The 16,088-nt window shown below is 38.5% G+C and overlaps 1 long non-coding RNA gene across 3 annotated transcripts in view; it reads right to left on the reverse strand.

The window, feature by feature from the left end:
• LOC132679463 (uncharacterized) overlaps window positions 1-16,088 on the reverse strand; it is a 477,892-nt gene that overhangs the window by 72,309 nt on the left and 389,495 nt on the right. The window lies entirely within an intron of this gene.

Raw genomic sequence — 16,088 nt, forward strand, 5'->3', positions numbered from 1 at the left:
CACAGAGCTCGACGCGGGGCTCGAACCCATGAGCTGTGAGATCGTGACCTGAGCCGAAGCTGGATGCTCAACTGACTGAGCCACCCAGGCTACCTGGTGATTCACTCTTTAAGTAAAATGCGTGTGCTGTCTACCCGTGAGCAATTTAAGTAAAATTGCTAAATGATTGCATCGTTGAATGGATGTGCAGCTTGAATGTCTCATATTTCAACATTGCTTAATTTGCACCTGAGCTCCAATGATACATACTATGTAGTCACACCCCTTCCCTAGACTACACAGCCTTACATACTAATTACTTTAACCCTTTGCCCACACATAATTAATTCTTTACTTATACCTTCTACTTAATATTTCTTACCTATAACAGTCCAGCTTTCCCACCTCATTCACCTTCCCCTAATGTTTCCACTGCTCATGCTTTAAGAAACAGATCAGGTATCATCTCCCCAAGCAAACTTTTACAACTTCACTAGCCTGAATGAGACACTCCATACAACAGCACTCTGCAAACCTCTTTGATGTCCCGCACGAAATTGTTTTGTGGTGGTTTCTATACCCACACTCAACCGTGAACTCCTTGAGAGCAAGGACCTTGTTTTTATATGTGTATGTTCAAGGCTTGATTCAGTTTTCTGAATAAATAAATGAATGAGAGCTAGACCTAGAGAGACCTAGAAGGGATCTTCAGGGTGGGCAATGTTAGAAGTAATTCACAATGTCTATATTAGGTTCCCATTACTGTTATAATAAATTACCACAAACTTAGTGACCTAAAAACAACACAAGCTGGTTTCCTTATAGTTTTAGAGGTTAGAAGTTCTAAAATCAAGTGTTGGCAGTGCTGCATTTCTTACAGAAGTTCAAGGAAAGAATCTGTTTCCTTGCCCCTGCCAGATTCTGGAGGCTGGCTGCCTGCATTCTTTGGTTTGTGGCCCCTTTTTCAAACTCCAAAGCCAGCTGCGTAGTATCTTCGTAGCTCTCTGATTCTGGCCACCTTCGACCACGTATAGGGAAGGACCTCTGTGATTGTACTGGGGTTGCCTGGATAATCCAGGGGAATCTTTTCATTTCAAGATCCTTAATCACATCTTCAAATTCCCTTTGCCATGTTAGCTAAGTATCCACAGGTTTGGGGGATTATGACATGGACATGCTCATGGCATTGCAGGCATTTTAGGCATTGCAGGCATTGTAGGCATTGTAGGCGTTGTTCTGCCTACCACACAGTATTGAGTTAGGATGTCCATTAGCAAAGGTGGTCTAGTGAAAGGTGCCTTGTTCAAGGCTGGAAGGAGGAGGCTCATGACATGACAAGATAAAACTTCCTCTTGCACTTCTACCTTTAGAATTTTGCCTTCTACATAAAGGATACTTATAAATAGAGGATAAACAGGATCCTTCATAGATACATTGGAAGAAATCATGACACAATGATCCTTGCCCTCATACTGAGGAAGCTTTCTTCCAATACACTACGATTTTCTAGCCAAATGATAATAACAAATAGCAATATGCATCGTTATTTCTTTTCTTGATGGTAAGAATCATTGCTGAACCGAACATCCTTATATATCCTAGAAGAGTGACACTCAACTGCACATTTATATCATCTGGGAAGCTTTCCTTATTGAAAAAAATTTTTTAATGCTTATTTTATTTTCCAGAGAGAGAGTGTGTACGTGCACGAGTAGGGGAGGGGCAAAGAGAGAGGGGGGACAGAGGACCAAAGCGGGCTTTGTGTTGATAGCAGAGAGCCTGATGCGGGACTGGGAGAACCATGAGATCGTGACCTGAGCTGAAGTCAGACGCTCAACTGACTGAACCACCCAGGCACCCCTCATCTGGGAAGCTTTCTAAAAGTACTAATGCCTCAAATCTTACCTCCCCTTCCCCACCAAAGATGCTGATTTAATTGATCTGGGGTGGGTCCTGGCATTACTTTTTAAAAATCCTTCCAGGTGATTTTAATATTCCAGAGATTTCCACAGGCATGCCCATATCATAGGTGAGGCACTATAAGCTATTGACTTGGTAGTTACCCGGTGTTAAAATGAAAGGACTAAAAACTGCAAATTGTGCAAGTTCAGCATGACTAAACCATATTAAATTCTTCCAGACAATTTTCTCATATTTCAAAAAGTAGCCATAGTTCGAAATCTGAGATGATATGCATTTGTCTGTAAGTTCATCAATCTCACTTTACTTGTGATATAGACACAAGAGATATATTTCAGGAGGAATGATTTAAATATACTCAGGGTGTGGTGGGGCCTGAAGACATATAAAGTAAGAAGAAATTGAGCAGTGATCTTAGTTTGCTCAGAAGGTGGATAACAGAGAGGGGAAAACCTCATTAATTGCTTCAGAATGGTTTTGTTCAGAAAGCAACGGAAGGCCGTTTGGCTTTGGATGCGTCTGAGCAAACCAAGGGGCTTATAAATAAGAAGAAAGGCTCAGACTATTTCTATGTATGGAAAATGACAAGGTTTCCCAACGCATCACTGCTTTGGCAATGTCTATGTAATTATATTGTTCTTTAAAACTGCACTGCAAGATTCATTACCTGTCAGAATGGCAGCCACTTTACTTCTTAAATCAAAATCATTAGCAATTTTATTATGTAGGGAGATACTATCTTCTAAACTAGTAGCTATAAAGTTAATATCTAAGTTGTAAGATGTACTTTATCCTTATCCTATGCACCCAAATCCCTAGATTCTAAATATAATACCCACACATTTGGTTACGTATCAATTGACTTTTAAAAAATTTTTTGGTGATGATGTTTTAAAGCATTAATCCCCGGTTGGGTAGTTGGACAAAATAAAGGGAATTCAAGAAATAGTCTAGCTTCCAGTACTGACATTCCTGCTGAATGTGACTATGTTAAGAGCTTGGATTTCTTTTTGTCTATGTGTTCACACTTCAGGTTGTAACTCTTGGCAATCTTAAAAAATGGCAGAGAACTCCCCAGAAACTGATGGTTCTGTGACAATGTCATCTTTTGTAGGTCATAATTTTTAATATACTTCAACATATCCTTCTGAACTTTTCATTTGAGTGCCTGCCATACTGCCTATGGCTCAAGAACAGAAGAGTCACAGTAGTAATTGGAGATAACAGAATCTTCACAAATATAGGAGTCATTAGGGATAGAATGTTCTGCGTGCTGGAGGAACCATCTTTTTGAGGTATAGTACCTGTAAAAATTTTTGATTAAGTTCTTATCTATTTGGGTAAGTCACTCAGTGAAGGGGCTACAAAAAGCATCTTTGCCAACCTGGATTTTGAGATTTAATATAAACGAGTACCTGTGTGGGTTTTCCTACAAATGAGTGAACAGATATGAGACAAGTCCTATTTTCCATATGCAGCCCCATATGTAATTTTAAGAATCCCACATATTTTAAAAGATGCTCCACTTTTTACTCTCTTTCTATTCAAAAACATCGCTGGGCATTTTTTTTTCTCTCATTGCTCCTCAGGCAGGAAAGCAGCATTGGACCATAATTAATACCCTAAATATAGTTAAGTGGAAAATATAACATGTGCCAGACACAAATGGTCCACCTGACACGTAAGCTCTTTCATATGTGCTCTTCCTCTATTTCCAGTTCATCAGACTTTGGCCTATATTAAAATGGAAGACATGTTTTTATTTTCCCACAATACGATACACAATAAAGGACTGAAGAGGAAACTGGAATTCGTCTTGCAGCTGCTTTTATTTCTGTGCCTCACTGCAAGCTATAGTAAAGGTGAAAGCTCGTGTCAGGGAGCAAGGGACACCTTCCATTTCTCTAATGCACCACAACCGTGAGACAATCATGTTGGCAGCTCCAGTCTCAGTGGTTTTATTGGGAAGAAGGGAAAAGTGCTCTAATGGTGTCCTCTGGGCTCAAAAGTAAAGCTTGTCAGAAAGACAATGCCTTGTCTTCCACATGAGGAATGGGCCTTTTCAGTCTGTTTGTGAAGGGTATTTATGCTTCTTTATAATACGCGGTGTTTGTTATGTGTGCCTTTTACTGGAGAAGGTTTAAAGCTTTGCTACCAGTAGCAAACACGGCCAGAGGCAAGAGGCCACCTCCATGAACAATGGTGGGCAAACAGAAAAAGGGGACTTCCTTAAGCAGAAGGAAATACGAAAAGGGGGGGGGAACAATTTCTGGAGCACTGCCCACCCACAATACCACTGTAGGATTTGCGTGGCCTTCAATCTTTGCAGTTTCTTATGGTTTTAAATTTTCTGCCTGAGTTTGTCTTCCCTGGGACCCTTGTCACGTATTCTGGTGTTGGAAAATTAATTAATGAAGGTATTCTTTTTAAACTTGGCTGCGGTACTGCTGTGCTTCCAGAGATGCGTCCAACCAGGATCATAAATATCAAGCTCGGATGCCTGTGTGTTCATAGAACCACATTATTTTAGAATTGCCACAGTTCTTGGACATAGTCCAGTTCTAGTTCATCATTTTACACCTGAAAAATAAAAAAGAAAAAAAAAAAATGGAGGCCCTCTAGTGAGGCCCTCTAGTCATGCTTAAAAATTCTGAGTGTGGTTTTGGAAACACAAACTGAGCTAGGTGATGGCTGGCCTTAAGTGGCTCCCAGGGGCTTTTTTGGGCAGGATTTGCCTTCTCTAAAAGCAAAAACGCACATGTATATTAAAAAGGCCCTTGGTCTAAAGTACAATGACTGGAATGTGCATTTGTTGATTGAATTAATAAGACAAAATGTGATCCCTTGAAGGACTGCCTAAAATGCCTACCAATTGTGAGTTAAGACATTTCCAACGACTCCTCTGTAAGAGGTAACACATAAAATGAACAGGTAACATGGGGGAGCATCATTCTGGTCGTACCGCCATCTGAATCCACATTGCTTAGAGCAGTGCTTCCCTAGAACTGCCTAAAGAGTGATGTTAATCGCAACAGATTTTTTTTTCAGTCCAAGGCTAAATGAAAATTTAATAAAATAGGAGAGGTGAAATAATTCCTAAATATTTTAAATTCTCTCAGTTTAACATATAATCTCCTTTTTCCTAAAATGAGCTCCTTTCCATTTTTTTGATATTAAAATATATTATGTTATGAAATAATTATGCTAATGTATGGTAAGTTTTTTCTTCTATCATCTTTATTGGAAAAAAAAAATTGATAATAGTATATTTAACTGGTCCATGAAGCCAAAAGTTTGGTAATTCTTGATTTCCACACACCAGGTAGCTTTTGACATGTTAAGGACAGAGGCTAGTGGGTGAGTAGGGAGGCCCTGTGCCTGGCTGCTGGGGGTGACAATGAGGGCAATTTCACTGTCGAGAAAACTAGTGGGCTACCATAAGCTGCTACCCTTTGCCAGAAAACCGTGGCCCTTTGATTTTCTATAGCACACACAGTTCTCAGATTGTTCCTCTTTGCTATCCATTATGAAACATTTTTTATTTTCCATACTTTTTGTTCTAGTCTGGGTAGCGTATGCTTCTGCCTGACCGAGACATACTATGCCTGGATTTCTTTTTTTTTTTTTTTTTAATTTATTTATTTATTTGAGGGAGACTGCATGTATGCATTTGCATGTGTATGTGAGTGGAGGAGGGGCAGAGAGAGAGAGAGAGAGAGGGAGAATCCCAAGCAGGCTCTGCGTTGACAGCGTAGAGCCCAATGCAGGGTGCTGTCTCCTAAACCATGAGATCATGACCTGAGCCGAAACCAAGAGCTGGATACTTAACTGACTGACCACCCCGGTGCCCTTTTTATGCCTGAATATCTAATACCAATGACAATAGTCAGTACTAGCTGTGAAATTGCATGAAACTTGCTTAGCTTCTTTAAATTTCAGTGACCTCTAATGTAAGTGGAAATAATATCAATAACCAATTTATAGGGTTATGGAGAGGACTGAATAACATTACATGTGTATTAGTGCCTGGCACTTACTAAATGGTAACTTATTCTTTATATAAGCTTATATATATAGAAGACAATATATAAGTGACATATATTTGTGTATACATCATACATATAAAAGTCATATATACACACTGTATCTATACTATATATACTACACACTTTATATTTACATGTAGTATGTGTATATATATGAATATGTATATATGTATATATCCAAACATATAACTGTACAAATGAATACGTGTAATGTATACAAAACACATATGAGATACTAAATGAGAATACAATAAAATTAAATGGTAAATTGTATAAATTTAAACAAGGGAGAGATAATGGGACATACTCTATACAGGTGTTTAGGAAAGCTTCATGGACTAGTTGGAGTTCTTGCTATGCCTTGAAGGCTGGAAACCAGGACAGAGGGATGAAGCAGATATTCAGAGACATTTTATAGAACGATCATGGGATCTGAAGTTGTAGGTCTTCTATTTAACAAAATAAACGGTTGGCATTTATTCTGACTGTAAAAAGTTGGTACAACGTGAATAGCAAACAACCTTTTCAAAACTAAGCTCTTCTCAATTATATCAGTGAAAAGTTTAAAACAGTAAATTGCCTTTATGTCGTGGAGATTTCTTTCTGTCCCAAACATTAAAGTCCATAGATACTAAAATGAATCCAAAAGGCACGCTTTAAGCCTGTTTTATTAAAAGAACAAATGCCATATTCATTGAGGACTTGTGGTAGTTGTATACAAATGCATCTGTTTTGCATTTCATTAACAGCATCAAAGGCATTTTTGCAGGATTTTCTGATTTGCCTTCAACTTTTGCAATACTAAAAAGCATTTAGAAATGAGCCTTTATTTTTAGAATGTTTTAGGCTAAAGTGGTAGGATATATTTAAGGTATTTCTTTGGAGATTGATTAGACTTTTGTGTGGGTATTGCTAATTCAAGTCCTTTTCTAGAATCAAGATAGTATTAAACTTCATTTTGACTCCATCGTGCAGTGGGAAGCACTTTCAACAATAGCCAAATTATGGAAAGAGCCTAAATGTCCATCAACTGATGAATGGATAAAGAAATTGTGGTTTATATACACAATGGAGTACTACGTGGCAATGAGAAAAAATGAAATATGGCCTTTTGTAGCAACGTGGATGGAACTGGAGAGTGTGATGCTAAGTGAAATAAGCCATGCAGAGAAAGACAGATACCATATGGTTTCACTCTTATGTGGATCCTGAGAAACTTGACAGAAACCCAAGGGGGAGGGGAAGGGAAAAAAAAAAAAAAAGAGGTTAGAGTGGGAGAGAGCCAAAGCATAAGAGACTCTTGAAAACTGAGAACAAACTGAGGGTTGATGGGGGGTGGGAGGGAGGGGAGGGTGGGGGATGGGTATTGAGGAGGGCACCTTTTGGGATGAGCACTGGGTGTTGTATGGAAACCAATTTGACAATAAATTTCATATGTTGAAAAAAAAACATTGTGCAGTGGGATCTTCTTGAATGTTTCCTTACCAATCGCACTGCTGCGGGTTGTAAGGGCCCACCTCTTCCATAATATTTTCAAAGAGAAAAAAATCAGGAAATGGATTCCCACCCAACTCCGGACACTCACACGTCTGCTTGAAATACTTGTCACTTTTCGAGGATGCTTGTGTGCACTGGACTACCTACGAATGGTCATTTGAGGACAGGAACCAAACACAGGATCAGTTTACAGAACTTGCTGTTTCAACTGTTCCACTTCAAAATGAACAGCAGGTCTCTTATCACTCATTCACTTTTACGGAGTTAGCTATCGCTTCTCACCCATCCTTTCAAACTTCCCAAACATGAATCTCCAGACATAACATCACTTCTGTTCTTAATTGTATTTCTTACTACTCTCTTCCGGGTTTTTCTACTCATTACTCTTTTTATTTTAATGTTTATTTATATTCTGAGAGAGAGAGAGAAAGAGAGAGAGAGACAGCAAGGGAGGGACAGAGAGACAGATGGAGACAGAACCCAAAGCAGGCTACGGGCTCTGAGCTGTCAGCACAGAGTCTGTTGCGGGGCTTGAACTCACGAGCAGTGACATCGTGACCGGAGCCAGTCAGATGCTTAACCGACTGAGCCACCGAGGTGCCCCTTCTACTCATTATTCTATCATCATTCCAAAGTTAATTTGTCTAAAACTGAGTTTGTTTGTTCCCTTTTCCAAAACAATAACAAAACCCAAACCACCAAACAAACAAAAAAACAAAGAAACAGTCCTAACTCTCCATCTTCATTATTCACTGTATCAATTGAAACATCCTTTCCACAGGCTGGAGAACTCAAATTCCTCTTTTTTTGTTTCCCTCTCCTATATAGTCCTTTGAAGTGTCTTTCAGATTTAGCCTATTCTTCCGAAAGCATTAAGCTTCCTGTCTTTAATCCATTAGACAGTGAGGTGGATCTTTTGAAGGTGCACTTTTCATCTTGCTTTACTTAGGAGTTTAGTAACTTTGTTACTTAATCCATAGACTCACATTCCTCTGTCTGATTTTCCAGGTTATCTGTTTCCTGTTTCCACCCTATCTATCGACTCAACTTTGCTGCCAGACACGGGCCACCACGCTGACACACATAAATGCACAGCCATCTAAGTCAAACCATCCTGCTTCTTCTCCTCTACACGCCACCCTCAGCTTTCTCTCCATTCATTGATTCACACTGATGACAGTGAGCAAATATCCTCCTTTCGCCTTCTGCTATATAAACATTATGACTTAGTTTGGGGACCGTTCAAAGGGGTCCGTTTGATCTCTTTGATGCAGCTTTTCCGATTACTCAAGTCCATCTTATTTTCTTCCCTCTTTGAAATGGGTAAAGACAGAAATTCACAAACTATTACTTAATTGTTCTGATTGTTTCATGTATATTTATGTTTCGTGAATAGTTCTGGAGCCTATTCCCTAAGAAGGAATACTAAGCACTTCTTTTTGCACATAGTAAGTAGTGATTTTTTTTGGCAGTTGGTTGATTATGGCTCCCTGTCAGGACTTAAATATCATATTCAGGTTCTTGGTAACCATAGTCTTGCTCACTCTAAAATAATTGGTATAAAAACTGGTTCTTCAAAAAAAATTTTTTTAAGACTAAGTCAATCCTTTGAGAAGCTGAAGTGGCTTTCAGCCTGGGTCTAAAAATCATCACGTCCTTCAAAAAGTCATACATGAGAAATTCTGAAGAGGGTGCTTCACAATCTATAAGATAAAAATTCACATTTACGTTTTCATCTTTATCCAAATACATCAGTACTGAAGAGACAAGACCATAAATAGAAAAAGGCCCTGAAGGCAGCAGCTACAGACACCGAACAAAAAGCAACGTAAAAACAATGCAAGAAAGGGACTGCGGTACCGCATGTCGATCGTTGGAAACACACTTGCAGTTACAGGAGAGCAATTCATGCCACAAATACTTATCGAACATTTACACAAGAGAACTCACTTTCCAGTTATTATACATTGCAAAAAATAAAAGATCAGGATGGAATGCAACAATAGAGGCAAGGATGTATATACTTATATACATAATCATATATACATATGATTATACACACACACACACACACACACACACACACATATATATATTAATACAAAGGCTACTATTTCTTAGGGACCCACCATGTGCCATGTACTGTGCTTCATATATATCATCTCATGTAAAAAATCACAGAAATCCTAAGAAGTAGATATTTTTTTCTTCTTTAGGAAAGAGACTTAGAAATTTTAATTTTCTTACCCAAAGTTACACAATAACTGGTGGATATCCAGTGCATGTCCAGTTCTGACTTCAAACATCTTTACCATATTTAGAAGGAACAGTAGCACTTTGGTCGATGGAGACAAGCATAGAGGAAGTTTGGGAACAGTGCTAGGCAGGGGCATCAGCATTAGAGCTAAAGCAAAAAAGGCAGGAATTGATAGTTTATCAGTGTAACTAGATTGTTCACTACTGTTGAGGTTAGGGGGTAGATGAGAGAAGTAAGGGCGTGAGTTGAGGAAAGTCACACCATAGAACGACATTATCCAGAGTTTGGACTTTATCATAAAAGTAACAGTGACTCACTGTGGATGCTAAGCATGGAAACATAGTCAGACTTATATTTCAGGAAGGTCGCTGTATTGGCAGTCTGGAGGATGGTTATGACATGGAAATTGGAAGGGCATGGAAATATTTATAATGAGAGAAGTTGGGATCCTGAACTAAAGCTGTATAAGGGCATATGGAGAGGATGCAAGAAACTCGAGAAATATCTTTTGAGGTGGAATTTATAAGGCCTAAGAGATAAGGTGAGAAATAGAAAAAGTTGAACCCAACATGACCTAAGATGGTACAGACTATCCTTAGCCCACTTAATTGTTTTATGGGAAGAGAGAAGAGTGAGCCTCAGGCTGGGAGCCTCCATTTATAATTTCATCCTGGGCCCCTCAGTTATTAAGGGTGAGACTTCTCTCAGGTTACTCGTTTTGGGTAATCAAGTGGATCATGAAATAACATGGTGAATATAGGAGAATCTGGTTTGAAGGAAAAGGACCAAACAACTTGGCTTGAGATATTTGTGACTTATCCAGTGAATGGTGACTCATAGGCAGATGGATAAAGGTTATCATGTTGCTGTTTTTGTCTATTTTTTTGTTTGTGTTTGCTAATAGCTTTCAGACCCCAACAGTTCCTATTCCCCTTCTGCCCCCACACCTAGGCAGGCTGATAAGAAAGCCTGACATTCCCTCTTTTGGTACCAGCACAGACTTAAACCTCCCCAACCCTAACCCACACAAAGGAAGCCTCACTCCAGTCTTCCCTCCAACCACGAGAAAACTCCAAGCTGGTTCCCCTACTCTGCCCGCTCTCAAGCCAATTTAGGACTGCTTTGGATCCTATTCTGTCTCCCAGCACAGCTTCCTTATGTGAATAATAAACTCTTTCATGCCTTCCTGATGTGTCTATGATGTCATCAAACCAAATTTTGCCAGGAAAATCCATACTGGCTCTGTGTGGGGCAAAAACAGTGTGATTTCTTCAAATGTATTCTACCAGTTCTCTCTCTCTCTTTTTTAATGTTTATTTTTGAGAGACAGAGAGAGAGAAAGAGCATGAGTTGGGGAGGGGCAGAAGGAGGGGAGAGAGGGGATCCGAAGCTGACTCTGTGCTGACAGCAGCGAGCCTCCTGTGGGGCTCAAACTCAGGAACCATGAGATCATGACCTGAGCTGAAGTCGGGAGCTCAACTGACTGAGCCACCCAGGCGCCCCCATATTCTACCATTTCTTAATGGAGTTTTCACTGATCTTCTAGAGAACTTCCTTTCTTCTTTTTTAACGTTTATTTATTTTTGAAAGAGAGAGAGCACACAAGTGGAGGAGGGACAAAGAGAGGGGGGGAGGGAGGGAGGGAGAGAGAGAGAATCCCAAGCAGGCCCTGCACTGTCAGTGCAAAGCCTGACATGGGGCTGAATCCCATGAACCATGTGATCATGACCTGAGTCTAAACCAGGAATCAGACGCTTAACTGACTGAGCCACCTAAGGCCCCTGAATTTTATTTTTATTTTTTATTCAAAAGTTGCCAAAATCCAGAAGGTCATCATCAAAAACAATGATTTTTATGACCTTTATAGTTTTTAAAAGTACCAGTCAGGACTTTTGTAGAAAAGTTCATTTCCTTTTATTTCTGAGTTGTGCTCCATTATACTGACACATCACAGTTTGTTTATCCATTCACCTGTTGATGGAACTTTGTGCTGTTTCCAGCTTTGGGCTATTACAAATAAAGCTGCCGTGAGCATTTACATACGAGGACTTATGTTTTCATTTCTCTTGGGTAAATATGTAGGAGTTGAATAGATTGATCATATGGCAGGTATACACTTAACTTTTAAAAAAATTATAACACTGTTTTCCAAAATGGTTATAGTATTTAGCATTTCTACCAGCAGTCTATGTACCTCTAATTTCTTCCTATTCTTACTAACACTTGGTATGGTCAGACTTTAACTGTAGCCATTCCTGTAGAGGTATATAGCGTTATCTCATTGTGATTTTATTTGCATTTCGCTAATGACTAACAATGGTTGTGCCTCTTTTGATGTGCTTATTTGCCATCTCTCTAGCTTCTTTGGCAAACTGTCTGTTCAAATCTTTTGCCCATTTTGGGGACAGGCTGTTTCTTATTGCTGCTTCCTGAGATTTCTTTATATATTCTATATACTACTCCTTTATTAGGGATATGCTTTGCAAATATTTCCTCCCAGCCTGTGGTTTGTTTTTCATTGTCATAGCTATCTTTTCAACCTCATTTCTGTCTGTATATTTATATGCCAGTACCACACTGTTTGGGGTAGCTTTATCATGTTTTGACACTTGATGAGACTGGTTCTCCACCACGTTCTGAGGTCTCAAGGGTTTTCCTGGGTTCTCTTTCTAGTTTTCTTGCTCACATTAACATTAGAATTAACATACATAGTTTAAAAATCTTACTCCTATTGTTAATGGGATTATATTACACTTTGATTTACTTTAGGGAAACTGACATGTTTGTGATATTGAGCATTGTTTTTCATTAACATGATGTGTCCCTCAATTTGTTCAAGTCTTCTTTTTATGTTCTTATATAGCATTTTAGAGTTTTATTCATATTGATTTTATATATATCTTGTTATGTTTATTCCCAGGTAATTCATCTTTTCGGTTGTAATGGCATCTTTCTAATTTCTTATTGTTTGCACACATGAATGACATTGGTTTCTGCATGTTAATTTTCAAACTACTCACCCCATTGAATTGTCATCATTTTTTTTTTTTATTTATTTTTATTTTTTTTATTTTTGAGACAGAGAGAGACAGAGCATGAATGGGGGAGGGTCAGAGAGAGAGGGAGACACAGAATCTGAAGAAGGCTCCAGGCTCTGAGCTGTCAGCACAGAGCCCGATGCGGGGCTCGAACCCACGGACCATGAGATCATGACCTGAGCGGAAGTCAGATGCTTAACCGACTGAGCCACCCAGGCGCCCCAATGTCATCATTTCTAATAGTTTTTCAGTTGATTCTTTTGAGTGTTCCAGGAATATGATTTTATTTTCTACTTTTCAATTTCTACATTTCTAAATCCTTTATCTTTTCTAGTTGTGCTATTATTTCCAAGAAAATGTTAAGTAATAGTGGAGATAATGCTCATGGTTTCTGGTTTCTGGGTTTTTTTTTTATTTGTTTGTTTGTTTTTTTTCTGTTTTCAATAGGTTTGTTTCAAGTGTTTGACCATTAAGCATGATACCAGCTTAGAAATAGAATTAGACTCATTTTTATTATAATAAAAATATTCTCATTTTTAGTACCTATTGGCTGCTAAAGTGCATAGTTTAGAGTTGAGAGAGATAAAAGTTATTTGGATTATTGCAAAGCTTCTTCTCAGAACACACATAGGAATTCTGCTATTTCTTTGTTTGGGTGGATAGAATTTTCTTCAGTTTTTGACATTCAAGAGTGTAGATTCCTTACACCAAAACCCTTTAAGCCACAACATCTCCTGACACTTCTTCACTGTCCTTCTTGTCAACAGTCCCTATACCAAGGGCCTGGGTTACGGACAATAGGATGACATGTGGTCATGACCTTTGCTCAATCTCACCTTCCATGATTCTCGGTGCTATCACCCTGGAACCTTCAGTGGCACTTAGGCCAGTTCATGACTCTACACTCCAGCATTGTACTTAATGGATAGGTAGGGGCTCTAATATTGGGATTTCTTACAGTATAAGTTGCCCATGTTGGTTTTCAGGTTCCAGCTTCACTTTCTTAGCTAAATATGCTTTTCAGCAAGGAGTTTTTATTGTAGCAAATTATATATAAATCTTATAGTATTTTTTCTTCAATTTTTATACCCTATGAGTTTTCCTTGGGTGTAGGATCAGGAGAGTACACTTGTCTACATTTACTCACTTATTTCAACTCAGAAATCTCCTACATTAGTTTTCAAATGAGCATAATATACTCTTTGCCCTTCAAAATAACTACTTTAAGAGATAATATGCTAATGCTAATGATATTTTGCAAAGACTTAAAAAAAATCCCTCCTTTGGAAATAAGTTGAGGATTAACTTTTGTTGTGACATATAAAATCCACCTAATTACTTCATAGTCATATTGCATTTTCTAATGTAAAATGATTCCATTCAAGCACTCACCTCACCCTACAGTCACTGAATACTTCTGGACCATATTTGAAAACTAAATTAATCACCAAACACTGAAAACTTAATACAGTACTACTAACGATTTTCAAAATAAATGTCCCAAGTATATTCCTTTTTCCTTTTCTCAGAGACAGCTCAAAAGGTATATTACTCTGCTATTTTCCCCAGGGATACAACTATATCCCTTAGAATTCATATTAGGCATAATTATCCATGTCATTTTTACGAGTTATTTCGTTTTATGAATATTTTATGAGTTAGATACTTGTCACTCACCTTTAAAAATCTTTTAATATTATTAATTTTCCAAACTGTATTTCATCACAGACTTGTACTGAGAACAGTTTATAGCTGATACATGAAAAAGGGCCCTAGTGATAAATAAGTTTGAGAATTATGCATAAACGAAGTTAAGCAAATTTCTTGGTTTCAGTACTTCTGATAAACCTTCATACGCTAACGTGTGCTGTGACTATCTAAGACAGATGCACTACACAGCATTTTCCAGATTGGGCTAGTTAACTGAGTCCCCTCTTTCCTTTTTTATCATTTATTTTCTATCCCTCCCAAAGTGTGCAATATTCAAATAAGAGCATTAATTTATAATGCAGCAAAGATATCTCTTGTCTTTCTTCTCTATTCTTTTCCTTCTCTCTTTTGAATCATGATCTAATACATCAGCAGAATTAAGTGTAGAGAGAGAGACACAGAGGCTAAAGTACACTGAAAATTCTCATCAGCTTCTTTAATTTTTTTTTAAAACATTGCTCTATAATGCAAATTTGTTCTTATCTCTTTTGCTTACCCTCAGTAGCTATTTATTACTAAAAGAATAAATTCCATGTGTGTCTCTTACATTTCTGGACTCATCTACACATGCTCTGAATGTTCCAGCAGCATCAGACAGCTTGTAGATCACCTAACAGGCCAAATATGTCAGGATGATCTGGCATGATAGTGTCAGGAGCCCTGCAGACCTGTTCCCTAGGGAAACTGGTATAAACTTTTCAAAAATCAATCATTTTAAGGACTCTGAAAATGGCTCTAAGGGAAAATAGCAAATGAAGAAACTTATTCGGGAAAATTTGGTAAGAAGAGCATGAATCTGTAATATTTGAGCCAAGATTCCTCCCTTCTGCCTTCTCTTAGCTCAGTGAGGCAGACACTCTGTTTTAGATGTGTCTAAAGAACAAAGGGCTCTCTCTCACTCCAGTCCCCAGTCAAGGGGCTTTCTTCCTGGGAGGGACAGGACATCGTCATTTCTCCACCTTGCCCCCAGGTACCTATTGTCGATATTAAATTTCAGATGGGGCTTCCTTCTGCCAAATCACTGCTCATGGAATGAAGGCTCTACTTAGGGCAAGGAACTGCTGACAGTATTAGGGACTTTATCACTCTTGCCCTGGCTCTTGAGGAAAAGCAAACGGAGGAGACCTCAGGCTACTTACTGCCCATCCCCTACTCTCCCACCAACTGCTTGGCTCCTAAGGTGATGATGTCATTCAGAGAGAAAGAAAGGGGTAGAAAAAATTTTTCTAAGAAATAATGGTCAAAAACTCCCTCTTTTTTTTTTTTTTTTTGGAAAAACACTAACCTATACATTCAAGAAGCTCAACAGATCCCAAGTAGAATAAACAAACTTCAAATAGGATCTATAAACTGATACATCACAGAAAAAATGCTAAAAAGTCAAAGACAAAATCCTGAAAGCAGCAAAAGAAAAATGACTTATTACTTATATACGGGAATCCCAAGAAGGTTAACAGCGGATTCTCCCAGCAGAAACAATGGAGGCCTGAAGGCAATAGGATAACATATTCAAAGTACCCCTCCAAAAAGTCCCACCAAATCTGTTCACCAAGAATTCTATATCCAGCAAGGCTGTCTTTAAAAATGAAGGTGAAACGTAGACATTCCTGGATAAACAAAACAGAATTTCTTGTTGATAGA

Source organism: Panthera onca, chromosome A2 (assembly GCF_046562875.1).
Source record: "Panthera onca isolate mPanOnc1 chromosome A2, mPanOnc1 haplotype 2, whole genome shotgun sequence".
In the NCBI taxonomy this organism is placed as follows: Eukaryota; Metazoa; Chordata; class Mammalia; order Carnivora; family Felidae; genus Panthera; species Panthera onca.